The sequence below is a fragment of the Canis lupus genome, chromosome 5 (assembly GCF_048164855.1).
Source record: "Canis lupus baileyi chromosome 5, mCanLup2.hap1, whole genome shotgun sequence".
Classification (NCBI taxonomy): domain Eukaryota; kingdom Metazoa; phylum Chordata; class Mammalia; order Carnivora; family Canidae; genus Canis; species Canis lupus.
Genome location: NC_132842.1, coordinates 67,729,333 through 67,756,489, shown reverse-complemented (window position 1 = coordinate 67,756,489; position 27,157 = coordinate 67,729,333).

Genomic DNA, 27,157 nt, shown 5'->3' with positions numbered 1-27,157 from the left:
GGGACACTGTTATTTGCTGTCTTACCAAAGCCACTAAGCTGTAAATTGGAATAAGGAAAGTGTGGGAAATAGCCTGATGTTCCTTTGACTAATCCAAAGTTGTTGCTTGCAAGTTAGAATAACAATATCATAAAATGATCCCATGTATGATGCAGTTGGCTTCCCCCCCAAAAAAAAAAATCTGCATGTGGCTTCAGAATTCCCTCCCTTCTGCTCTTCTCCTCTCCTTCCTTTCTTTCCTCCTTGTTGCTTTCCTCTTTTCCTTCCTCCATCATCCTCCCTTACTTCTGTTCTCCTATCTTCCCTCCCCATCCCTCTTTCCTTCCTCTCTTGCCTCTTTTCTTTCTGCGAATTATTTTGGACTTCCTTCCCCTATTGCCTCCAGGCTACGTTTTTCTGTTTTTTTTTTTTTTTTAAGATTTTATTTATTTATTCATGAGAGACACACAGAGAGAGAGGCAGAAACACAGGCAGAGGGAGAAGCAGGCTCCTCGCAGGAAGCCCGATGTGGACTTGATCCCTGGACCCGAGATCATGCCTTGAGCTAAACCATTGAGCTACCCAGGTGTCCCAGGTTTTTCTGTTTTAATTAAGAGTACTGATACAGTCTAGAAGTTCTGGATTAATTGCAAGAGGATCCATTGTTATGCAGAAGTAGAAATTCTGGTTCTATTTATCATATCTACAATATGAAAAACTAGGTTTTACTAATATATCATTATGTTTTTACTTACAGTGGTAAAAGATCAAAGATGTTTGGATTTCTTATGTTTGATCAGAGCAGTAAGAAATTGATATGGAGTGAAAAAAATTATGGTGCTAGTCCTGAATTTAAGCAACTTGCTCTGTGATGTTCACCAAGACACTCAATTTCATTGTTCTAGGTTTCATGCTTTTATTTGCTAGATAGGCATAGGAATGTATCAAGAGTTTAACTTCATTCTTAGAATGTGCTTGGTTGCTTTTCTTCAGCTGCTAGATCAACTATGGCTTTATGAAATCTCTTTCTTAGAGTATTGCAAAAACAGGTGTTTATGCAGACACTTTAGTAGTGCAGATCTAAGACCCCCCCCCACCCCCTTTTCCCATGGGAATACAGTGGGAGATATTTGTGTGTGTGTGTGTGTGTGTGTGTGTGTGTGTGTGTTTGACTAATGTAGAGTTGGACCTATTCCCACATTTTGGTAAATATTTACTGGGTGTTCCTAGGTAAGGTACTATGAGCCAGGAACTTGGGATGCAAAAATGAATAGGAATGAGCTTGACTCTGGTGGCAGACACAGACAGATAAGCACAATAGAGTGTAATAGATACTTTAACAGAAGTCCAATGGGTGCAGCTATGATGCAGTGATTTCTGGAGTGGATGCTCAATGCACTCGTTTCCCATATACTAATGATTTTCAAAAAATGTGGTGCATGAACCCTGGGGATGCATGAACATGTAGATTCCTGGTCACAACCTCAGAACTATAGAATTCTCAAAGGTAGAACCTGAGAATATGCAATTTACAGCAAGCTCCCACATAATTTATAAGTGATTGCAATGGAATATACTATTTAAAATACATCTGAAAATAAGATACAAAATTAACATACAGAAGTCAGATGCATTTCCATATCCTAATAGCAAACTCTCAGAAAGAGAAACTAAGAAAACAATCCATTTACAGTTGCATCAAAAAGAATACAATGCTTAAGAATAAATTGAACCAATTTACTGTACTCTGAAAACTATGAGACACTGATGAAAGAAACTGAAGATGACACAAATAAATGGAAAGATATACTGTGCTCATGGATTGGGAGAGTTAATACTGTCAAAATATCCATACTATCCAAAGCAACCTACAGAGTCAATGCAATCCCCATCAAAATACCAATGTCATTTTTCAAAGAACTAGAACAAAGAAATCATAACATTTGTATGGGACCACAAAACAAATAACCAAAGCAATCTTGAGAAAGAACAACAAAGCAGGAAGCATTACAATCCCAGATTTCAAACTATGCTACAAAGCTATTGTACTCAAAACGGTACGGTACTGCAAGGAAAACAGACATATAGATCAATGGAATAGAATAGAGAATCCAGAAAAAACCTACCCCATATGGTCAATTAATCAATAACGAAGGAGGTAAGAATGTACAATGAGAAAATTCTGTTCAATAATTAGTGTTAAGAAAACTGGACATCTGTATGCAAAAGGATGAAACAGGAACACCATCTCACACCAAATATAAAAATAAATTCAAAATGATTAAAGATTTAAATTAAGACCTCAAACTACAAAACTCCTATTAGAAAACATAGGCAGTAAGCTCTATTACTTCGTCTTAGCAACATCTTTTTTTTTGGAATAGCCTCCTCAGGCAAGGGCAACAAAAGCAGGAATAAACAAATGTGACTACATCAAACTGGAAAGCTTCTGCACAGGGAAGGAAACCATCAACAAAATGAAAAGACAACCTACTAAATATAGAGGAGATATTTGCAAGTCATATATCTGATAAAGTATGAATATCCAGAATATATAAAGAACTTACATGACTTAACATCTAATAAACAAACAACTGATTAAACAACGGGCAGAGGATTTGAATAGACATTTTCTCAAGAAATATATACAGATGGCCAACAGGCATATGAAAATATACTCAACATCACTCATCTTCAAGGAAATACAAATCAAAACCACAATGAGATGTCACCTCACACTATCAGATTGGCTATTATCAAAAAGACAAAAAAGAAAAAGTGTTGGTGAGGATGTGGAAAAAATGAAACCTTGTGCAGTTTTGGTGAAAATGTGAACTGGAGCAGCTCCTGTGGAAAGGAGTATAAAGGTTCCTCGAGAAATTAAAAATAGAGCTACCATATGATCCAGCAGTTCCACTTCTGGGTATTTATCTGAAGAAAATTAAAACACCAATTGAAAGAGACATATGCACCCTTATGTTTATTGCAGCATTATTTACAATAGCTAAGATACAGAAGCAGCCCAAATGTCCATTGTTAGATGAATGGATAAATGGAAAAAGAATGAAATTTTGCCATTTGTGACAATGTGGACGGACCCAGTAGGTATTATGCTAAGTGAAATAAATCCTACAGAGAAAGAAAAATACCATATGATTTCCCTTATATGTGTAATCTAAAAACAAAACAAACAAAACAAAATGAAAATATGACTCTAAGATTCAGGGAACAAATTATTATCAGAGGAGGGGGTTGGGGGCAGGTGAAATGGGTGAAGGGGATAAAGTGGTACAAACTTGCAGTTATAAAAAAGAAAAGCCACGGGGATGTAACACACAGCATAGAGAATATCTTCAATAATATTGTAATAACCTTAAATGGTGACTGATGGTAGCTAGACCATTTTGTAATGTGTAAACATATCAAATCACTATAATGTACACCTAATACTACTAGTATATTGTATGTCAGTTATACCTTAACTATCTATTTAGATGTATCTAAAAATCCACCCTGTTTTTAGGTCTTAAAGTCCTTTAGGCTTAATAAATCCCAAATTAAGATGCTAATATGGATCCCTGTTAGGAGAGGACATCTTTATGTACATATTTCCCCACACTTGCACCATGCTAAGCATCCTCTAGGTACTCTATGATCAATGACTGCATGGAGAAGACATGCCAAGTATATCAGTTGACCCCTGACTTCTAAAAAATTTTATTTATTTATTCATGAGACACACACACACACACACAGAGAGAGAGAGAGAGAGAGAGAGAGAGAAGCAGAGACATAGGCCAAGGGAGAAGCAGGCTGGAGAGAAGGATCCTGAAAAGGAAAGTGGGAGTGAGGTAAGGAAAAACTTAATCTGTTGCACAATTCCATGACATTTATCAGGTGAGACTGGCCACCAATGAGGACAAACTTTACCTTTAACTTTTATATTCGATCACTACCACCATTTGCTATTAGGATATGGTCAAATTATAAAATATATGCATATTTTAAACTTAAAGATGAGACTTAGCATCCTGTCAGATTTGATATTCTGAGTCCATCACCCAGTAGCTATTTAACTTGGGTAACTCTTTAATTTTCTCAGATTTTGTTAGCTTGTCTATAAAATTGGAAATCCTTTGCCTGCCTTAGAGGATTCGTACAATGAACAAATGAAATAATACAAACATATCTTAAAACTGTGTTGAGCTGTTTCTAAATATCAGCTCCAGGAAAGCAGAGATTTTTGTCCAATGTTCACTGCTGTGTCCCCAGCACCTGGGACATTGCCAGCTCATTGCAGGCTCTCAAGTAATAGCAGATGAATGACTTCTGGTGACTCATCTGATGAGGTAGATGGATGCTGTAAAGCAAGTATAAACTTTATACTGAGGCAGAACTCAGTTCAGATTACAAATTCTACCACTGATTTCTCTATGACTTTAGGCAAGTAATTAAGCATCCCTGATCCCCAATTCTCCTTCATAACATGGAATTGATAATACCTACCGTATAAAGCTAGACAACACATATAAAGTATTTGGTTCAGTGCCTGGCATTTTGTTGATAGCCAGAAGCTGTATTATTACCCAGAAGCTTAAAGCTGAAGGTATAAGAAATGCAGAAGGCACAGAATTACATTCTGGAGTCATAAACACTTCTGGTAATCTAATGAAAGTATGACACACTTTCCAGGAAAAATGCAAATACATATTATACATAAAATATTACATATAATTTCAGATTTATCTTGAAGTCATCATGGATCCAAAGTCAAGGACTTTTTTTCAAGTCATGATTTTTATAAACATAGTACATGATCATGGTAAAAAATGCAAACATTATGCTAAGTGAAATCGACAGAGAAAGACAAATACCATATGATTTCTCTTAGATGTGGAATCTAAAAAGCCAAATGAAACCAAACAAAAAACCCTGCCCAAGCTCACAGATAAACAGTACAGATTGATGGTGCCAGAGGTAAAGTGTAGGGGATGGAATAAACAGATTAAGGGGGTCAAAAGGTAAAAAGAAAAAAAAAATACAAACAAGACAGAAAAAAATTTTGAAGCAACAAAAAAATTAAACTCCCATTGCCTAGAAATGACTAATATTAACACTTGGTGAACATGTTTCCAGACATCTCTATATAAGTATATAGATGGAGCAAGAGAGAGAAATATGTGAGAATACATGCTTTTTAGAAAATAAAAACATTTGCATTTCATTTTGTACAAATTTAATGCAATGCAAAGAAACTGATGCAAAATTGAAGGAATTTCCCAACTTATATTAAATATTTTCTTAATTATAAACACGATTTATTCCCAAAAGATTCTCTATGGCCAAGAAAATATATTATAAAAACTTCATGAGTTAACCCTGTTAATTCTATTGTTAGAAATGATTTTTGGTCTTTACTGTGATAGACGAACTAATTACGCTTATATTTTTGTCTGCTTCCTCCCTCACAGCACAATTTTTATTGGCTATATTATTTTTAGTTTATTAGGAATTATATGTTTACATTCTATACTGAAACCACATCCCCTAAATCACTTAATGTTTATTCTATCCTTACCAGAAGTGTTTTATAAAAGTATTTATCCGGTTTCTTTGAAAGTCAGTTTGGGATGGGAGTGTCAGGATATAGACACTAACGTTATTTTCAAGTGGTGCAAGGGATGCAAAAAATTCACAGGCCAATGCACAGGAGATTACACAGGATGTAACTTGACCAAATTACTTGAGGGATACAGGCAAAGGGCTGGAGCACACACCTACTGGTTGACCACAGCTATGGTAAGTTGGGTCCTGGGAGAAGCCATTGGCTGCCAAATTCCCTGGAGAGGACAATCTGTTAGACCCTATCCCCAACATCCTCCCCCAAGCCCCTTGGAAGAGGCTATCCTTCAAGGCTACCTGAGTGGGACCCCTGTGGTATCATATCTAGTCTAATCTCAAACCTATTACTGGTCTGATGCTTGCCATTCTTTTAATGGTGATATCTCCTCTTTTATACAAATGCCAATAAAATATTTATTTTGCATCTTTGAAAGCCAATAAAATATTTAAAATGAGAAAGAGGAAAAATTCTATAGTGCACAATAAAGGAAACCTAAGAATGGGGGTTACAAACAGTAAAGAAGCTTTTCTTTTTATTTAAAAATTTTTATAAATCTCCCCACATATTGGGGCCTTATTTTTGCATGCTGATGAACCACACAAATGAAGCTAATAGAATTAAAATCAGCTTGCCTACCCATAGTAGAAGCAGGTTCTTGGAAGTCACAATTTAAGGTACCCCCCCAAAAAGTTGGAAATAAAACAAATTGACACAATAAAGCACCCTGAAAAAAATATTTAAAATGAAGTAGTGAACATGCCTAACCCAGCCTTTGCCACATATATGCTGAATTAATGTTTACTCAAAATGCAAATTGAAGTAACAACTTAGTGTTTTATCCTGTGTTCAGTCAGCCAACCCTTGTGGATTAAGGCTTGCTGTCAGCTCCTTCTCAGTATGTACAGGGGAAAGGATCTGGAGTGTGAAGTGAGGTAAGAAGGACCAGTGGGGAGAGGAGGAAGCCAGAAAGGTAGACTGAGGTCATGGATGATGCAGCTCGTGCTCTGCATTAGAGGGGTGCTGTTTATCATCAACAAGAAGGGAGAAATAGACGTTGTACACTGAGGTATTTTTGTCGTGCAGCTGCATAAGCAGGCAGCTCATTTTGCATGATTTATAAGAACCTTTCTGGTTTGTTCTTTTTAACCTAGCTGACTGCAAGAAAGAGCTCCATGCCCAGGGGAATCGTTAATTGAGATATCCCTCAAAATAGGAATGTGTCTATGAAAGCACAGCTCTGAAGAGGTCTTTTAGAGATCATCTTATCCAAGGATCTCAGTCCAGGCTGCACGTGGGAATTTCCTGAGGTGTTTTTAACAACACCAGTGCCTGGGCTCTGCCTCTAGGGAATTAAAACTTATTAATTTACATGTGGAGGGGGCCATGTATATGCATGTTTAAAAGCTCCCCCAGGTAATTCTAATGTGCAGCCAGAGTTGAGAACTTCTGAACAATGTCAATCCTCTCATGGTACAGATGGGGAAAGTGAAGCTCAGAGGGAAGGAACCTGCCCAGTGTCATGGTTATATGGGTTCTCCAGTTGGGATATCCTGATTCTCATCTCAGAGTTCTCTGGAACGCGGGCATGTCCTATTATAAGCAGACCTTTGGAAATAGTAAGTGATCTCTTTGCTCTTTTGCACAAAGCTCAGAAGTCCACTTCAGCTATTGCTACGAGATAACTGTTCTCCAGTCCCACAAGGGATAGTTCAATGAAACTAATTCTCATCTAGAATCCTACTGAGAGTTTACCAAGAAATGACCAAAGGATGTCACAGTTTGAAAAAAAAATATTGTAGCCACCCTAAGTTTCATTTAAGGCAGAGACTTTGCTTAACCCAAAACCAAAGTCTTGTTTTGTCTGGCCTTCGCTTGGAGTATGATGGGCAGCTGTGGAACGGAGGAAAACTAGTTTCTACACCCTAACATGATGTGCTTTTAAAATCAAATGTTGAAAACTATGCAACTTAACACAGCTCCTTTTTCACCTTGGATGTCAGGAAACTCAAAGTAATATTTTATATATATATTGTAGTCTAGCAAAAATATTTTTTGTTTGGTCTCTTTCAATGTTTATCAATGTCTTATCATTTGAGTCTTGTGTTTACAGGATATGTATCTTTTGCTATAAGCTACCTCATGTCTTTTGGAAAATAGTCAGGGGAATAAATAATAAATAGCTCATAAGGAGTTTGACCCAGCCATGATCTGAATACCATCAAGCCCCAACACACAGCATCATAGCACCTGCATAAATGACAGTGCCTTTCCTCAGAGCTCCTTGCTTGTTTGCTTGCTTGCTGTGATGTTACTGTTTGAACTATTCATTCTCTTATTGTTCCTTGGACAGATACAGAGGGCTAAGCAAAGCTATTCCTTCCACCAACAAGTTTAAATTCTAGGCGCTACAGTCAAACTTTTCAAAGGTGATTTTCCTTAACTTGCATCTCAAATGCCTTCAAAGCAAGTGAAGGGTGAAAATTGGGTTGTAGGGTAGGAGGTTGAGGGGGAAGGAACATAAATACATAGAGGTACTGGGGAGAGCCTGCTCTTGAAGCTCCAAACACTGGTGCTGAGCCCTCTACCTTAGTCACCTGTTCATGAGGAAGCCATTGTCCCCTAAAATGACATTCCCTGACAGCTTTTTTTTTTTTTAAGAAGTTTTTATGCTGATTAAATCAAAGTCAGCTCCTCTACACATTCTACAGCACTCTCTCCCTATGGATTTAAGAGCAAGGGGCATAGGCCATTTTATATTTATAGTGAAGTCTTGTGAGCAAGCCCAGCCTGAAAGAGTGTCCAGACCAGAGAATCTTTTTTTTTCTTTTTCTTCTTCTTCTTCTTCTTTTTTTTTTTTTTTTGCAATATCATCATGACTGGTGATAAAAGATAAGAAGTGATAGAGCAATAGCAAGCTCTACACTTAACATTCAAAGCAGTTGCTGGCTGGTCTTTACCCTCCTGGTTCTATTTATCTTGGATGGCTATTGATACCAGGCTACAGAAGTGTCTGTCATCTGGGAGGTGAAGTTGTCAGTCCAGGTAGCAGCAGGGGAGAAAATAAGACCTGTTGGATAGGTGTTCTTTTGTCTATTGACTTGGTTCTGTAGTGAGACACTCTCTCTGTATTTGTCCCAGGACATTAAGTGGCCAATTCATCTTTAATGAAGTGGGAGCTTTGCCAAGAGCAACTAATGTGACTCCTCTGTCTTCTCTCACAATCCTAGGAACATGAAGGTAGGTACTGTTACATCAATCTCTCTTCCAGTCTGGGGGACAGCAAATTTTTGGTGAGGAAATTACACCCCATTCTCCTTCTTCCTTTCTCATTGTCCATCTCTGTAAAGGGCCCTATAAGCAATTGAAGAATTATTCTCTATGGATGGATGATGAGGATTGTGCTGTTATCTAAAGCCAAACAATGCTCTTCTGAAACTTCGTTAAAAGCAATTTTTGTATAACTTAGATGGTCTATTCTTGGGAGTAATGAGAACATAAATTTGGGAATCATATTGATCGAGACTCAGATCTGTGTCCCACTCCCCAAACACACTCTCCTGACTAAATGTGTGGCCTTGGATAAGTGATTTCTCTTTGAGGCTACTTGCTCATGTATAAAATGAAGATAATCATAGCATCTATCTCATGGGAATGTTGTGTGGAGATATATATTAAGTGGAATACACATGTACAGACCTTAGCAAAGTGCCTGGCACATAGCAAGTGCTCAAAAAAGAGTAGGGGTTGCTACCTAATATGGAGGGTAACAACATCCAAAGACTTATGCAGGGAAGCTCCTGAGAATCAAAGCCATATATTTGGGCAAACCATTTTCTAGGAGATTTTACAAGCTCAGTTCTCATATCTCCAAGTTTGGTAGAATTGCAGCTCTGAAAATTCACATCTGATTTGCTATGTCCATGCAGCTCAGCAAAAGACATAACATGCAGCCTTAAATAGATCTAGAGAAAACTGAGAGTGTATTAAAATTGGCCACAAAAACAAGCAAAAATCAAGCTCTGTAATTAATGTTCAGCCATCCATAGACTGTGAAGTTTAACAAGATGGTCTAAAGGTCAGGAGTGGGACTTACTCAACTAGACCCAGAGAGAAAGAGCAAGAGAAAGGAAACACATGGCCGTGCGGCCTCTGCTTCTAAGTTCTTTAACTTGGGACCTTGTGTTGGGGAATTAGAGGAATTCCAATTAAGCCCTTTCGTTTTCATTTCTCATTAGATCCTTAGAATATCTGCAGAAAATTAAATCGAACTAGAGACCTCCAGCCGGGAGATTTATCCGATTTAATGTTTTGAAAGAGACTTATTATCTTGTCAGGAATAATTCGAAAATCCAAATAAGAGCAATTGAATCAGCAGAATTTAGGCCTCAAGATAACAATCATTCTGTACAACCAACCATAGCATTTAAACAGCTGAAGTGGCATTTCCAAAGCTGCCGCCCCTGGCAGTTTTGTCCTTCCAACAGCTCAGCCCCTCATAACTATACGCTCTGCCTTCCTCACCAGCACTTACCAGGTTTTAAAGACCACAATAAAAGACCACAGCAATAGCATTCAAACTGAGCCTATATCTGGGTTCTTCATTCTTGCTTTACTTGTCTTCACTCAATGTCATGTTCTAATTGCTGTGCAGACAGGCAATGTGCAGAAAGCCTGATGGCCTTTCAAAATGCTTGTCCTTTTCTGCTGGGTGTCTTGGCAGGCTGTGTTCTCCATGTGAAATAACAGCTGGCCACGTCCCTCATCCTCTCCTGGGACAGGGGCTCACCGCTAGAAACAATTAAATGAGTTTCAAAATATGACTGGGCTTGTTGGTTTTTTGTTTGTTTACAACCTTCCAGCTAGAGACAGCAACTGCACTGCAAGATCTGAGCATGCTATTTCATTAATAAGCAGACCATTAGGGTAAAGTCAGGAAGTGTGCTCTGTCGTGGCTTTCCTCAGAATTCCTGACAGGACCATGTGCATGCTAGGATTTATCCCAACGACCTAGGTCTCAATACTGAAGGATGAAGTCCCTCTAAGTATTGTCAGCTGCCCTTGATGCTACCAGACCCCACAGGTCTCTAGACTTCTCTGCTGAGGGCAGATTAGACAGTGTGGAGGGAGTAGGAGATAGGTAACAAACTTTAAATTTGCCAAATAATGGTTTCTCCAACTTGAGTTATCTAGAGTTGCTTTTAGTTTAGAACAGTCTCTATTGGCTAAATATTTGAGCAATTCAAAGCCATTTCTTCTTTCTTTTTTTCTCCTTCCCTACTTCTGGGTATGGAGAAAGCTTTGAGTCCTTCTGGCATGAAGCTTATGACACCTAGTCTACAAGCTGTCCTCTTTCTCTGATCTTTGCTATAGGGTGGCTGAGCTGGTCTGATAGCTGAACTGGTGTTTGCTTAAGTACCACTGTCATTGCCTCTGGTCATTGAGGTCCCACACCTAACAACTTTCTTTTCCTGACTGAGGCCTTTGCTACCTCAATAATCTTCTCTGTACCTTTTGTCTCCTTCACAGGAATATGTATGAACTTCTGTGTCCCCTGCAGCCCATGTACAAGCTTGAGCGAGACTGTTATATCTGACCCCTCGAACAAGATGCTGTATCTTCCTGTACCCCATTGGGTGTGGCCATATACATGTAGTTTTTCTCCAGCCAATGCCTACTGAAGTATGCCCATGATGATATTGGCTCCCCCTTGCCTATCAGGTTTTTCTACAACTCTAGCAAAGCTTCCACCCAATAAGGAAAATAGTGGGTGCATGTGTCTAACATCTTCTCTGTACCTTTACCCACACTTCACCATGGTGGAAAGGGTATTTTATCTCACATTTTCTCTTTGGAAAGAACTTACCCTATTCCCCATGGTACTAAGTCTCATGGCTCAGACTTAATAGTAGAAGAGGGAGCATTCTTGCTATACCACGAAAGAAACTATGATCTGAGCTTATCAGGCATAATTCTTGATGTGAGTGTCCATGATGAATAGGGACAAAGGATCATCAAGGACAAAAGATACACTGTTGCGATGTCCCCCAAAATATCCTCACGATATTTACAATTCACCTTGCCTTGTAGGGGAAGCCGATCCCAAGGTGGAGCTTTTGTTACTGAGCAGGGGCTGAGTGTAAGCATGCTCCCAGAAGTTGAGACAGTGAATCTCACTGCCCTGCCCAAAGAAGGAAAGACAGGAACACACAAGATATGGGTAGTGTCTAGTAGAAAGGGTCTAGCATGGTTGGGAAACTGTGGAAATGGCTATTCTGGAGAATAAAGGATAGATCGGCTGTCTAGTAGCTGGAGAGGACTTTGGGGATAGATCAGAGATATTTAAAGGAAACATTTATGAAGTTTGGCTATGTGGTATGAAATCTAACCTCCTTTCCTCTCACCTCAATCTCTTGGAAATATAACATTCTTTTACAGAGATCTGATTCTGGAATGTGTGGCAGCTGAGCCCTGTTTAAAAGTGGGCATGGAGTGAGAACTGGGGCTGCCCCATTTCTATCCTGCATTCTGCACCCACATGGATTCAGGAAATCAGTGATGTCTACAAACATCTCTTCTGTCCCTTAGTCATTCCTCTTCCTTCTTGTGGAGAGTTTGTCCATACTTTTTGTTGAGCTGTTTTTATTTGTCACCCTTATTTCAGACAATGAGCTTAAAAACTTTTTAAATTTCTAGAATGCAAACTGGTGCAGCAACTCTGGAAAATAGTATGGCGTTTCCTCAAAAAGTTAAAAATAGTACTGCTTTTGACCCAGGAATTGCACTAGTAGGTATTTATCCAAAGGACACAAAAATACTGATTCAAAGGGATACATGCACCCCGATTATCAACACAAAACAAATTATGGAAAGATCCCAAATGTCCATCAATTGATGAATGGATAAAGAAGTTGTGATGGGGATCCCTGGGTGGCTCAGCGGTTTAGTGCCTGCCTTTGGTCGGGGGCGTGATCCTGGAGCCCCGGGATTGAGCCCCATATTGGGCTTCCTGCATGGAGCCTGCTTCTCCCTCTGCCTGTGTCTCTGCCTCTCTCTCTCTCTGTGTCTCTCATGAATAAATAAATAAAATCTTAAAAAAAAAAAGAAGTTGTGGTATATATATATAGATGGCTGAGTAATACTCTGTTGTATATATTACTCAACCATCAAAAAGAATGAAATCTTGCCATTTGCAATCATGTGGATAGAGCTAGAGTGTATTATGCTAAGCAAAATACATCAGTCAGAGAAAGACAAATACCATATGATTTCACTCATATGTGGAATTTAAGACATGAAACGGATGAACATAGGGGTGAAAAAGAGAGAGACAAACCATAAAAAAGACTCTTAATTATAGAGACCAAACAGGGTTGCCGGAGGGGAAGTAGACGGGGGTGGGGAGAGTATGGGTTAATTGGATGGTGAGAATTAAGGGGGCACTTGTGATGAGCACTGGGGGTTTTATGTAAATGATGAATCACTAAATTCTACTCCTGAAACTAGTATTACACTATATGTTAACTCATTGGAATTTAAATAAAAACTCAAAACTACCAAATAATAAATTAAATAAATAAATAAAAGTTCTACAGGTCGAAAAAAAATTTTAATTTCTTTCTCTTTACCAATAAGTCAGTCAGTTTACAAATATGTATTGAGTACCCATTTTATAGCAGGTAAAGTTCTAGGTATTTGGAAGAGAATGATGAACATAACAGGCACATGGCTCACCATACAGTTTTGTGAGGAAGACAAACATCAAATAAAGGAATATTAGATAATTTTGTGGATAATCCCATGTGTGTGAAGTGCTGCAGCAGAGGAGGTGTGGGTGGGTACCCCAAGAGAGGGTAATCAGGAGACTCAGCATCCTCCAAAGGGCCAGGAGCAACTCCTCAGAGGAAGGGATATTTGGCTGAGATGTCCTGAAGGATGAACAGACATGAGCTAGAGAGAAATAGGAGGAAGAAAATTTAGGAAAAAGAACCAATATAAGTTCAAAATTGTGGAGGTAACGTCTTCTAGGAATGAGGGTGGCCAATATGGGCTGATCATAGGGCGTGGGAGAGGCAGTGTAAGAAACAAGACTATAGACAGTGCCATGCCTGTGTTGATGGGGACAATGTGGCATGAAACTAAGTGCATGACAGTTAGAAAATCTGATTGCCTTGCATCCCAAATGGGTGACTTGAGAATTTACTTAGCCTCTCTAAGATTGTGAAACTAGGATAATGTATCTGAGCCATAGACTTATTTTGGGGGTTAAATGAGATAATTCACAAAAATCTCTTAGCACAGTGCCGGGCACATAGTAAACACATGATAAACACTATGGATGGCCGTAGGCCACAATGAGAAATTTGGATTATATTTTGCAAGCAATGGGAAACCATTGATGGGTTTTAAAAAGGATTTCATGATCGGTCTTACGCTTTTAAAAGCGTTGTTATGACAGCAGAAAGGAAAAGGGGCTGAAGGGGAAGGTGAACTATGAGGGGGCAATGAGAAGATTGTGGCAGCCATTGGGGAGTTGGCTGGCTCAGTATCCAATTCAGCTTCCCTCAAACACACTTTCTATACTGCAGAAGCTGCAGAAGACCAGGTTATAGCTCAGGTTGCGGAGCAAATAAGATTCCATCATTTACATACATCTCAGAGATTGAGAAGGAGCTCTCAGCTGGCAAGTTTGGTTGTGGCCATTAGCTTTCTCTGAAGCAGCAGTCCAGGGTCAGACACAGCAAAATAGTGACAAGAGACAGCTTCACTGACTTTATGATACTTGGGTCGCATCTAAGATCAATAGTGTCAGTGATGGCACCCTGATTTTCCACCTTCCTGATGGGCTTATTCTGTTGTATTGTTATGGAGGCCATTTCTGGAAGCCTATATGAGTCTTCCAATCTATCTAGAATTGTTCAAGCTTCTTGTTTTCTACATTAAATCCCTTTATCTTAAAAGCTAAAGCAATTTTTATTTCCCGCAACCAACCCCCAATCGATATAGAGATTATAGGTATTGGTATAAAGATTATTGCAATACTTCAGACAAGATATGATGGCTAAAGTGCATATAGTCTTGGGGGAATGCATAGAAGGGGATATATTTGAGAGATATTTAAGAGATTGAACTAATAGGATTCATTTCATTGATTGAAATGCAGTTGGAGAGGACTAACAACTGACTCATAAATTATTGACTTGAGAAATTATGTGGATGGTTGTGCCACATCTTAAGGTTATCAAGGTTACAATGGAAGAGTTTGGGTAGAAAAACTGTGCATTTAATTCTGGAAATATTCTGTTTAAGGCATTTTTAAGTATTTGCATGGAGATGTGGCAAAGTCTGTTGAGTATATAAGTCTGCAGTTCAGAGGAACAACCTAGGCTTGATATTTAGACATGTATTGTATGAAGTTGGTGATTAAAACCTTGGAACTGCACAACATTGCTTAGGGAACATGCAAAGTGAAAAAAAAAAAGTTCCAGACAGATTTGTGAGAGATACTATCATTTAATGGATGTTGAAAGGAAGAGGAACTGGAAAAGGAACAAAAGGAATAGCTAGATAGGTAGAAGCAATACAAAGAGAGAGAAAAAGAATAAGGGAAAAAATCAAGCAGGATAGAAACTGAAAGGTGTCCATTAGATTTAGCAACAGGAGGTCAGAAGGAAAGTGGCAGGGGGAAGAAACCAGATTGGAGTAAGTTGCAAAAAGAGTAGGAGGTGAGGGAATGGAGGAGATAAGTGTAAACAGCTCCATGGGGTAGCATTCACCAGCTCATATGCCAGAAAAGCTCAAAATAACAATTACAGTGACAGGCACATCCTTAAAGGGCTTTCTTCTGGCCATATCTCGAGTCCTCCAAAATCTCTAATATTTCCATAATGTGGACTCTTTATCTTCTACACATGAGGGAGAAATGTAGCTATGAAAAAAACATTTTAAAAGTCCGACAACTTAATGCTGAAGTTTAGCTATGAAAGGGAAAAGAGGGAGACAGTATCTGGAAAGGTTGAGGGAAGTTTTATTTTTTAAGATAAGAGAGGCTTAAGCTTGTTTCAATCCTGATGGAAAGAAGCCAAGAAAAAGAAAAAAGGAATATTGATTGTGCAAAGTTCCTAGGAAGAGAAAACAGCAAGGGGTCCAGAACACAGGAGGAGGCATCGGTCTTGAATAGGAGCAGGGATCACTCAGTTCCAGTAGGAGGAAAGGAGAAAAAAATGTTGATGGTTATCTTTGGTCACGTACCTTAGAAGCAGAGCCTGATTTGGGAGTTCCTGTACAAGTGATTCACTGAGGGAGTTTCCTCCAGAAAAATGGGGAAGGGAGTATGAGAAGCAGGATTTTGCAGGGCAAAAGCTAGGCAGAAGTATGGTTTCAGAAATCCAGCCTCAGCTCGATCCCTCAGGGAGCTCTGGCATGTGTACTGTTTCCACTGAATTTACCTTTGAGGCAAGAAGGCTGCATCACTCTGTCATTAGCCATCAGCTACCCTCTTGGAAGTGGAGTGGGGTGCAAAACCTCCCAGGTATCTCTGGGTGAGACCGCTTCCATAATCCAAGGGCAACCTTCCAGAGAGGGGTACAGGCACAAGTCATTAGCTGCCAACTTCCATAGCAACTGGGGAATGGATGCACCTACCTGTAAAGGAGATCTCAGTGGGGTCCAAGGACAGATGCTATAGTGCTAGTGCAGGAACATTTGCATATTTGGTTTTGAGGATAAATAGTAAGTGAAGAGGCAAAGGAGTATGAGGTTTAAGATAAAAAATGGTTGAAAATAATAGAAATATGAACTGACCAGGAAAACATAGTAGGCTTCCTGGACAGTTGAGGTTGGTGATCATGAGTCTCTAGTGGTTACCAATGACCCATTTGTGTAATTTTGTTCCTAGGCACCTAGCAATCCAAATGCACCATAGAGAAAGCAGTAGTCAAATTCACTGGGGGCTAGAGGCAAGGTGTGCTTTGAAAGGACAGAAAGGAAGGGAAATAAATATAGGCACTAGTTATGATCCTTAGGATCTAGCTGTCATAAGGAGAAGAGGAGACTGATGGAGATGGAGAAAGAAGATAAGATTCAATGGTTAGAGGTTTCCATGAGGTTGGATAATAGGTCTGGTGAGGGATTGTTCAGTGAACCAACTTAAATGATAGAATTTCATAGAGAACTTTGTAAACCTTTGATCTGACAGGGTGGACTACGAGAAAAGGATGACTGATTTGAGCCAAATATGAGAGTAATCAATTAACAAGGCTGAAAATGACTGAGAAATAGAGGGAGTGGCAAACTGATGCAGAGAGTGTTGCAACTGGAAGGCACATGCCTCGAAAGTGAAGACTGTACAATAAGACTTTCTTTAAAGACTATGGGGGATCCCTAAATCTTGTAGCAGAATTTGGTCACCAAGGCAACCTCCACCATCTAGCTCAGTCTTTATCTTTCCTGACTTACAACCCTCTTATATACCAGACTCCTTAAATATGCTGTGGTCATCTGGGTTTCCATTTCTACTGTTTTCTACAAGTTCTCAAACTCTGTTATGTTTTTCGCCCTTGAAGTATGGGAGACTATTTTCTATTTCAGAAGGGGGAGCTATATGCATGGTGGTCTAAGGTGGACCTTTCAGCTTCAGTAGAATCTATTGTCTTCAGGGTCACTACCAAAGTAGCATTGCTTTAGGGCACTGTCAGAGAGAAGAAGACCACTTTTCTCTGGGGGATAATTTGATGTAAACACTATACATTCAGGGGCTTTGGGACAGGTAACATTCTCTTTTCTCTTCACCTTGGGGAAGAGGCAGAATGCTCAGTAATTTCTTGACTGAACAACTTGCCCTGATTTGATCCCCATCTTGGAGTTTCTGGCTCTTCAAGTGTGCTTCCTTCTCTGTAAAATGATGCCAATTGCACTACTTTCTTAACAAGTTTTTTGGTAAGGAAGTGATTGCATTACAGCTCTTAACACAATTTCGGGCAGATAGAAACAGTCTCCCAAGACAAATAATGAAGTGTCATGGAAATATTGGTCTTTGGAGTCAATGTGGCTTCTCTGCTTGTTGGCTATGTGGTCTGGACAATTACTTACAACTTGCCTCAGTTTCTTCATATATAAAATGGAGGTAAACTCATGGAAGCAAAGAATAAAATGGTAGTTGCCAGAGGCTTTGGGGAGGGGGAAAAGGAGAATTATAATCAATGGTTATAAGATTCAGACAAAATATATAAGTTCTAAACCTCTGCTGTACATTGTGCCGTATGTAACAATACTGTATTGGACTCTTAAAAATATGCTAAGATAGGTATCTTGTTAAGTTCTTATAATCAACCAATGTTTTGTCAATGCAAAAAATGGGGGTAATAGGAGTTGGTAAGGATTGAATGGAATGCTGTACACAGGAAAGTGAGTGGTCGACTACTGTTCACAGTTTTTATTTCTGCTCAGAAATGTAACTGAAAAAATTAACAAGACAGGAAACAACAAATGTTGGAGAGGATGTGGAGAAAGGGGAACCCTCTTGCACTGTTGGTGGGAATGTGAACTGGTGCAGCCACTCTGGAAAACAGTGTGGAGTTTCCTCAAAGAGTTAAAAATAGAGCTGCCCTACGACCCAGCAATTGCACTGCTGGGGATTTACTCTGAAGATACAGATGCAGTGAAATGGCAGGACACCTGTACCCCAGTGTTTACAGCAGCAATGTCCACAATAGCCCAACTGGAAGGAGCCTCGGTGTCTATCGAAAGATGAATGGATAAAGAAGATGTGGTCTATGTATACAATGGAATATTACTCAACCATTAGAAACGACAAATACCCACCATTTGCTTCAATGTGGATGGAATTAGAGGGTATTATGCTGAGTGGAGTAAGTCAGTCTGAGAAGGACAAACATTATATGGTCTCATTCATTTGGGGAAATATAAAAAATAGTGAAACGGAATAAAGAAGAAAGGAGAGAAAATGAGCAGGAAATATCAGAGAGGGAGACAGAACATGAGAGACTCCTAACTCTGGGAAACGAACAAGGGGTAGTGGAAAGGGAGGCGGGCAGGGGGTTGGGGTGACTGGGTGACGGACACTGAAGGGGGCACTTGACAGGATGAGCACTGGGTGTTATGCTATATGTTGGCAAATTGACTCCAATTAAAAAATATATACCAAAAAAAAAAAAAAAGAAATGTAACTGAAAAGAACTACTTAGCTGGTACTTAATCTAACAAAGCCTTTGACCAAAACGTCTCAAGATTTTTCAACATTTCTAATGGACAGAAGGAAAAGAGCTTGTTATTCATATGTTCAGTCTAATAGGAATTGGATGTGTATACAGGGTGGAGCCTTATTTTTGTTGACTATAAAAGCCTCAGGAGCCGTGCAGTCCATCCAGCTCACCTGTTCTTTGTACTTGGGGAACTTTGGCCTCAGGGGATGGTGGGACTGCCTTAGCATTGAGCTGATATCTACACTATGATAGTCCACAATTTAAAGGTGTATCACAACTTCATAAGCCTTGCAAATAAATTACTGCTAACACAACTATGCAAGAAAAAGAGACAACTTACATCCATTAAAGAGGAAATGACATGAATTTCAATAGGTCAGAAACCAAAGGCCCTGAATATTGAATAATTCGGTTGGCAGGAGAGTTTTAGTGTATTTTCCTTATAGTTTTGTGAGACTGTTTCTCCCACCTGGTAGATGTGCTATAGGCATGATAGTCTCTCCATATGGAGACCCATGGACATCTCTGATTCAAGGGGAGGATCTAATTGAATTTTATTCCAGAATACAAGAATGGAAGACACTTCTTCTATGATAATTTCTGTTGTCATCTTGAATCCTTCATTGACCCAAGTTGCATCTCAAAGGCTGGAATCACTATAAAAGAAATGTCATATTAAAAAAAAAATCATTTATAGATTTCCTGGCAGGAAATCTCCTTTGTGAAGCCTATGATTGTGTTACTTTTCTTCACCCAGAATGTGCTGTGTCACTCAAATCGGTCCACACAAGCTGTATGTCCAAATCATCTACACACCTCATTGTACTCCATGACCTCGATGTTTTATTAGTCAACACCTGCTTCTCTGAGTATCTGGCACTTGTTTTGCTCAATGTAGCTCCCTTTCAGCCTTTTATCAAATAATTTCCAATCTTCCACTAATAATTTGTTGGTAAAAGGCTGGAGGTGGTGTTCTCTGCAGTGTGACAAATATGCCAGTGATTTCATTTGAATTACAGCAATGGAATGTCTACCTTTGTAATCAATGATTTTTCTTCCTTCCTGGGATGATAATAATTTTTTATTATAGTAGTGTTCAACAAACTTGATAACATTCCCTGGTGATTTTCTATAACAGCAGCCATATGGAACTGTAATTTCAAAGTCCCTCTGATCTCATTCAGTTTTATGCTATTGAATTAAATGTCAAAGTTGTCTTTGTACCATCTGCAAGATTTCTTCTATTTTGAATACTTTTAGTTTGCTCTCAGTTATCTGGTGAATCATTCTGTACATTTACCAATAGTATTAAATATTTAACTTAAAGGAAGCTGTTCAATATAATTTATTTTGCTGCCTCTAATTTTAATAATATGGTAGTAAAATTGATTTCCAAATGTCAAGAACTACAGAGGTAGATCAACAGGAGAGAAAGCTTGATTTTAAAAAGCATCACACATATCTCTTAGGGTCCTGACTAATAAAAACATCTTATAATGTCTTTAAATACATTAATTTGTGTTTTTTTCTTAATCTTTAACAGAACAGAGTTGAAAGTAATATGCCTGAACAGATTTGGGATGAAGAGCATTATTGAAGATAGCAACTATTGGAAACAATTCAAATATCTATCTATAGATATTGGTTAAACAAATATAGTAGCCCATGCTATGAATATATAGTCATTAGTGTAAAAGACATGGGCCAAAAGCATTAAAAGGGACAGAATAATTTTCATTACCAAAAATTATTTTGAATAGTTTTCAAGAAGAAAATAAGAGATATCTATCTTTATACAACAAGCAACTAAGCAGGGAAATATGATAATAGATATATTTTTAAATGTAATAAAGAATTTCATAGAACTGTATTAGTAACAGGAGATTGATCAGGATATTTTGGAATTTGACAGCTCAATTAAATAAAACACAAAAAGGGTATACATAATATGGAATTTATTTATATTTTCACTTTATTCCGTAAATTTTAGTCTGTTTTATTGTTATTTTAATTTGTCTCAGGATATTTTCTAATTTCCCTTGTTACCTCTTTTTTGGCTCTTGGTTGTTAAAGAGTTTGTTGTTTAATTTCCACATATTCATGATTTTCAAGTCTTTCTGCCACTGATTTCTAATTTCATTCCATTATGATCAGAAATGATACTTTGTGTGATTTCAAGCTTCTTGAATGGTTGTGTGGTCTAACAGGTGACCAATCTTGGAGAATATTCCATGTGCATTGGGAAAAAATACATATTCTGCTATTGCTCTGTTCTGTACATGTCTGTTAGGTTCAATTGAACTATAGTGTTGTACACATCCTATTTTCCTTATTGATATTTCTGTCTTGTGTCCTATCCATTATTGAAAGTGGGTTATTGAAGTCTCATACTTTTATTGTGTTCCCTTTAATTCCTTCAAAGTTTTCTTTCTATTACTAGGAGCTCTGAGGTTTAGTGCAAAATGTTTATAACTACTATATCCTCTCAGTGAATTGACCTCTTTATCATGATATAATATCCTTCTTTGTCTCATGTAACAACTTTTTACTAAAAGCCTATTTTGTCTGATATTATTATAGCCACTCCTGCTCTCTTTCCATTACTATTTGTGTGGAATATCTTTTCCCATACTTCAATTTTTCACCCCATGTGTCCTTAGATTTAAAGTTAATCTCCTACAGGCAATATATTGTTGGATATTGTTTTTTAACCTAGTTAGCCAGTTTATATCTTTTCATTGGTTAGTTTACCCATTTATATTTAAATAAATATACAATAGACTACTGATAGTCTATTGCCATTTTATTAACCATTTTTTAATATCTTTTAACTTGTTTGTCCCTCCTTTCCTCTTTTAGTACCCTTCTTTGTATTTTATTTTTTTTTATAGTGACATGCTTTCATTTCCTTTTGTTTATATTCTATATATATTTTCATTCTGCTTCCCATTGCAATTACATAAAATATCTTAAAGTTCTAACATTCTATTTAAAACTGATAGCTTCATTCACATAAAAGAACTATCTGCAATAGCTCCATCCCCTCTCCAATTTCATGTTATTGGTGTCACAAAGTATGTCTTTATTTGTTGTATGCTATTAAACTAGATTTATATTTTTTGCTTGGTTTTCATCTCTAATTCTAAGCACAAAATTACAATAATACAGTTTACTACATTTTCCGTGTATTTTTTTTTAATTTTTATTTATTTATGATAGTCACACAGAGAGAGAGAGAGAGAGAGAGAGAGAGAGACATAGGCAGAAGGAGAAGCAGGCTCCATGCACCGGGAGCCCGACGTGGGATTCGATCCCGGGTCTCCAGGATCGCGCCCTGGGCCAAAGGCAGGCGCCAAACCGCTGCGCCACCCAGGGATCCCCATTTTCCATGTATTTACCTTTACTGAAGAACCTTATATTTTTGTACAGCTTCATGTTGCTGTCCACCATCTTTTTGTTTCAATTCAAAGTACTCCCTTTGACATTTCTTATAGGAAAAGTCTAGTGGTAGTGAACTCTCACCTTATGCTTTTCTGGGAAAATCTTAATTTCTCCTTCATCTTGAAGGACAGTTTTTTCAGATATAGCATCATTGGTTGACAAGTTTTTTTTTTTTTCTTTTTCTTTCAGGACTCTGAATATATTAACCCTTCTGGCCTGTACATTTCCTTCCAATAAGTCTGCTGATAATCTTACAGAGGCTACCTTGTACATGATGAGTCAGTTTTGTCCTGCTTCTTTCAAGGTTCTCTCTTTGTTGTTGACTTCTGACAGTCTGATTATAATGTGACTCATTAAATGGTCTCTTTGGGTTTATCCTAGTTAGAGTTTTTGAACTGCTTGAGTATATATGTCCATGTCTTTCCCAAAATTTGGGAGTTTTCAGCCATTATTTCTTCAAAAAACTTTCCTGGCCACTTTCTCTCTTTTTCTTCTGAGATTCCCATAATGCATCTCTTGATTTGTCTAGTATCCTGTAAGTTCCTTAGGCTCTCTTCATTTCTCTCCATTCTCTTTTCTTTTTGCTTGTATAACTGATTTCCAATGACCTATCTTGAAGATCACTGATTCTTTCTTCTATCTGATAAAGTTTACTAATGAACCTCCAGAAAATTTTCAATTTAGGTATTGTAATTTTCAGCTCCATAATCTGTTCGGTTCTTTTTAATAGTTTCTATCTCTTTGTTGATATTCTCATTTTGTTCATGTATTGTTTTCCTGATTTCATTTAGTTGTCTATCAGGTTCTCTTTTAGCTCATTGAGCATCTTTATGACAGTTAGGTGTTTTATCAGGAAGCTTAGAGATCTGTATTTCCTTAGAGTCTGTTTCTGAAGTTCTACTATGTTCCTTTGGGCCATGTTTCCCTATTTCTCTGTATGCTTTGTAAGTTTTTTTTTTTTCTTGAGATTTGTGCACTTGAATAAGCAGCCATTTCTCCCAGTTTGTGCAGGAGAAGAACTTGATAATTAAATGAGTAGAAGTTCTAGGACCTTTTGAACCTTTTCTGATCTTTTGTACCCCTTGATGGATGCCTGCAGAACTGTAGCTCTAATGTCCTGCAATGCTTGCCTTTGTTTTCAACAGCTTCCAAATTCTGGCACTAGTCCTGTCACTGCTCCAAGTCAGGCAATGCAGAAGCAAATCCCTCAGGCAGCAGCCCCCAAGACAACCAATCTTCCAGACAACCCAGAAAGTTGGATGCATAGTCCACCTTTTTGTTTTAGACCCTGAGAAAGATCTTTGGTATTGGAATGAGGACAGTATTGTGACTTGCTATGCTGGGTAGAGGGAAGTTATGGTATTGCAAAATTTCATATTTTTTCTACCTCTTTTCTCTGAAACTCTTTCTTGATTTTACATTGGCTTGGGTGCCATAGCTTCTCAACTGTCTCTAGAGTTTTCACAGAAGTATTATGGTCCATATATCATCATTAATTCACTGTTTCTGTGGGGGACAGAGGGACAGAAGCTTCTAAGTCTGCCATCATGCTCTAACTCCTGTATACTTAAACAAAAGACTGGTAATCCAGAATGAGAAACTCTTTATTATTTATTATTTTGTACTATTTTAAAATAGTTCAAACTATATTACATTTTAAAAGTTAAGAAATATGATTGAGACAAACAATATTACAAAGTCTATTATGGGAAAGCAGAAAAGAAAGAGATTATGAGGTGGTCCTATGTTTCAAAAAAAGTCTAGTCAGGAAAAATGAATCTATATCAGGTATCTAAATAAAGAGAATTTAGGGATCCCTGGGTGGCGCAGCTGTTTGGTGCCTGCCTTTGGCCCAGGGCGCGATCCTGGAGACCCGGGATCAAATCCCACGTCGGGCTCCCGGTGCATGGAGCCTGCTTCTCCCTCTGCCTGTGCCTCTCTCTCTCTCTCTCTCTGTGACTATCATAAATAAATAAAAATTAAAAAAATAAAAAAGTAAAAGAAGAGAATTTAATATGGAGGACCCATCACAAGGATATAAAGTGGCTTGGAAGATCGGAGAAGACAAACAGGGTTAGTGAGACAGCCCAGAGATTAGGAACAGAAGAGGCCAGAGATGACCATGGAGAAGATTAGTCACTTCCAGTGGTGCCATTCCTCAAAAATGTCTTCTGGCTTCTTATGTCCTATTGGATGAACATACCTGGAAACCAATTAGCACAGTTAGCAAGGGGTCCTGGGAAACAGAGTTTTCAGGAGTCAGTTCCCTACATACATAACAGAACCGGCAAAATGTAGCAACAAATTGAAGAATAAAAGGTAAACAACACTTTGTAGTCCTCTACAAATCAGGAATAAAACCAGACTTTACACAATGGATGAGATTTGAGATAAGTTGAAAGCAGGAGATGAGGATGTCAGAGAGGAAAATAGGCATGAAACTTCATAGGATTGGGAGTCAACCTCAGATAGAGTAGTTGGAGATGAGATTGATTTAGGAGAATGGATTCCCATTGTGTATAGTTTTGAGCACCAGGAATTATGGAGAATCATGACAAACTAGTGTTTTAGGCAAATGAGCCTGGCATCTATGCAGAGGATAGATTGAAAGGGTCTTAAGTTGGAGTTGAGGATGACTTTTAAGACCTGACTTCAGCACTTCCTATTTTGCACAATTAATAGTGGATATAGACAACCTGGGCAAGCCCAATCTGATTTAAAGTCTCTTATTTTTCTTTTAAAATATGAAAACAGGGATCCCTGGGTGGCGCAGCGGTTTAGCGCCTGCCTTTGGCCCAGGGCGCGATCCTGGAGACCTGGGATCGAATCCCACGTCGGGCTCCCAGTGCATGGAGCCTGCTTCTCCCTCTGCCTGTGTCTCTGACTCTCTCTCTCTCTCTCTGTGTGTGACTATCATAAATAAATAAAAAATAAAAAATAAAAAAATAAAAAAAAAATAAAATATGAAAACAGAGTATATTTCCCAATAATTCTATATTTCCCAATAAGAAATCTATAACTTCTTTCTTTTTGTAAAGTAATTTTCCCTTTTGATGGGGAACAGAAATATGGGCTGTGCTATAAATTCTTTGCCAACAAAGGAAAATTTGGAGGATGCATTCTGGGTGGTCTTGGTCAAAACATTTCTCTTCAACTATTCAGATAATTGAGGATAAAATGAGTGTTTCCCTAAATTACTCATATAAGTCCTTAGTTTTCCACTTTATTTTTTGGACACAGTTTTGGGCTCTATGTCCAAAGTCCCACTGGGTTCTTTCCTAAGGTCATCTCTGTTTTGTCTGCCCCACACCTTCTCTTTTTCTGAAGATATTACCCTTTTTTATTGGGTAATAACAGATGCTGACCCCAGTTCTCTGCTTTCATGGCCACGTGAGTGGATACATAACTCATGACCAATTAGAATCCTTTACTAGGATATTTTTGAACTAGAGCTGGGGCAAAGATGTGGCTTGTCAATGTGAAATGAGACTCAGTTTCAAGTATGTTGCTTACCATGGGTCAGAGAGAATAAAACCACCACATACAAAGAGGCAGGGTGGAAAAAAAACAGAAACAAACCACAACAAGTCTTGTCCCTGCTTCTGGTCATCCCTTAAGCCTGGCTGCATCTTTGCTCTAACCTCAGTTATGTGAATCTTTTTAATGGAACTGATTCAAATTGGATTTCTGTGATCAGAAGAACCTTGTCATTTTAAGTTCATACAAACCTTTTTGGGATCAAATTCTCAAGAGGGTCAGGGAGCCATTGTAGATTAAGAATACTTATTCTAGGCTCTCTAATGGGATAATTATCTTCTGTCTCCTACATTCATAGTCCTTGCATTTCTTCATCCAGAGATCAGCCCTACTTACCCGTGGTGTGCCCCAGAGCCAGAGATCATCACTTCTCGTGGCCCTGGGAGAATGTTCCAGAAAGGGCCTCTTCATGGAAAAAAAGAGCTGTGGGGAGTGTGAAGAGTTCCCTATTGGCTGGTAATGAGAGGTATATGGATTCCATGAGAGGCACCCTAACAGAGCATGGATTCTAGAAGCAGTCTATCAGGATTTGAATCCCAGCTTTTGATCAAGCTGAGTCTATAACCTTAGACAAATTGCTTACTTTTTCTGTGTTCTAGTTCTCTCATCCATAAAATGAGCAAGGATATAACCACCAGACCAGACACTCTGGACCACTATCTTATCAGCTAAATAACAAACAGAAAGCCCAAGGCTCTTTCCCAACAATTCCAGTAAAAGTCTAAGAAATGAGTCTGATGGGCTAGCCTTGGGTCATATGCCCCAGTATGCACCAAACAAAGAGATGGAGAAACCTGATGGTTAGCCCTGAGTCATGTGACCCTAACATTTGAGAAAGGAGGTGCTAAAAAGCCACACAATCTGAGAGTGAAGTAGGGATGGTTTCTCAAAGGAAATCAGATTTCCTTGAGTGGCATAAAGGAAAATGGACTGCAAGCCTCCTGAGTTTAAAGACCACAGTTCATGCTTTTCTCAGCATAATCTTGGACACTGTGAGTACATAGTATGTGTTCAATAAATAATATTTCCTCTACCCTGGCAATCATCAAGTCTGATTCATATTGAAAACTCCTGAATTCTCCATGCTATAATCCCATCTTGCTTTCTAGGCAGAAAAGCCTGAGGCAATACTTGTGGCCAGAAACACTTTTAAAAACCTTTCAATGATTTTGTTCAAATTTGTGAGCAGTGATCAACACCTCAAACTGAGCAGCAGACCTTCAAAAGTGTATATGGAAACTCTTAGATGAGGATGACGGTCTTTTAAACACATTAGGGGACTGACCAGGCTCAGTAGTGTTACTTTGAATAGGCTTTCATGTAAGCACTATGTAGGGCCTGTGATCTCTCCCAAGAT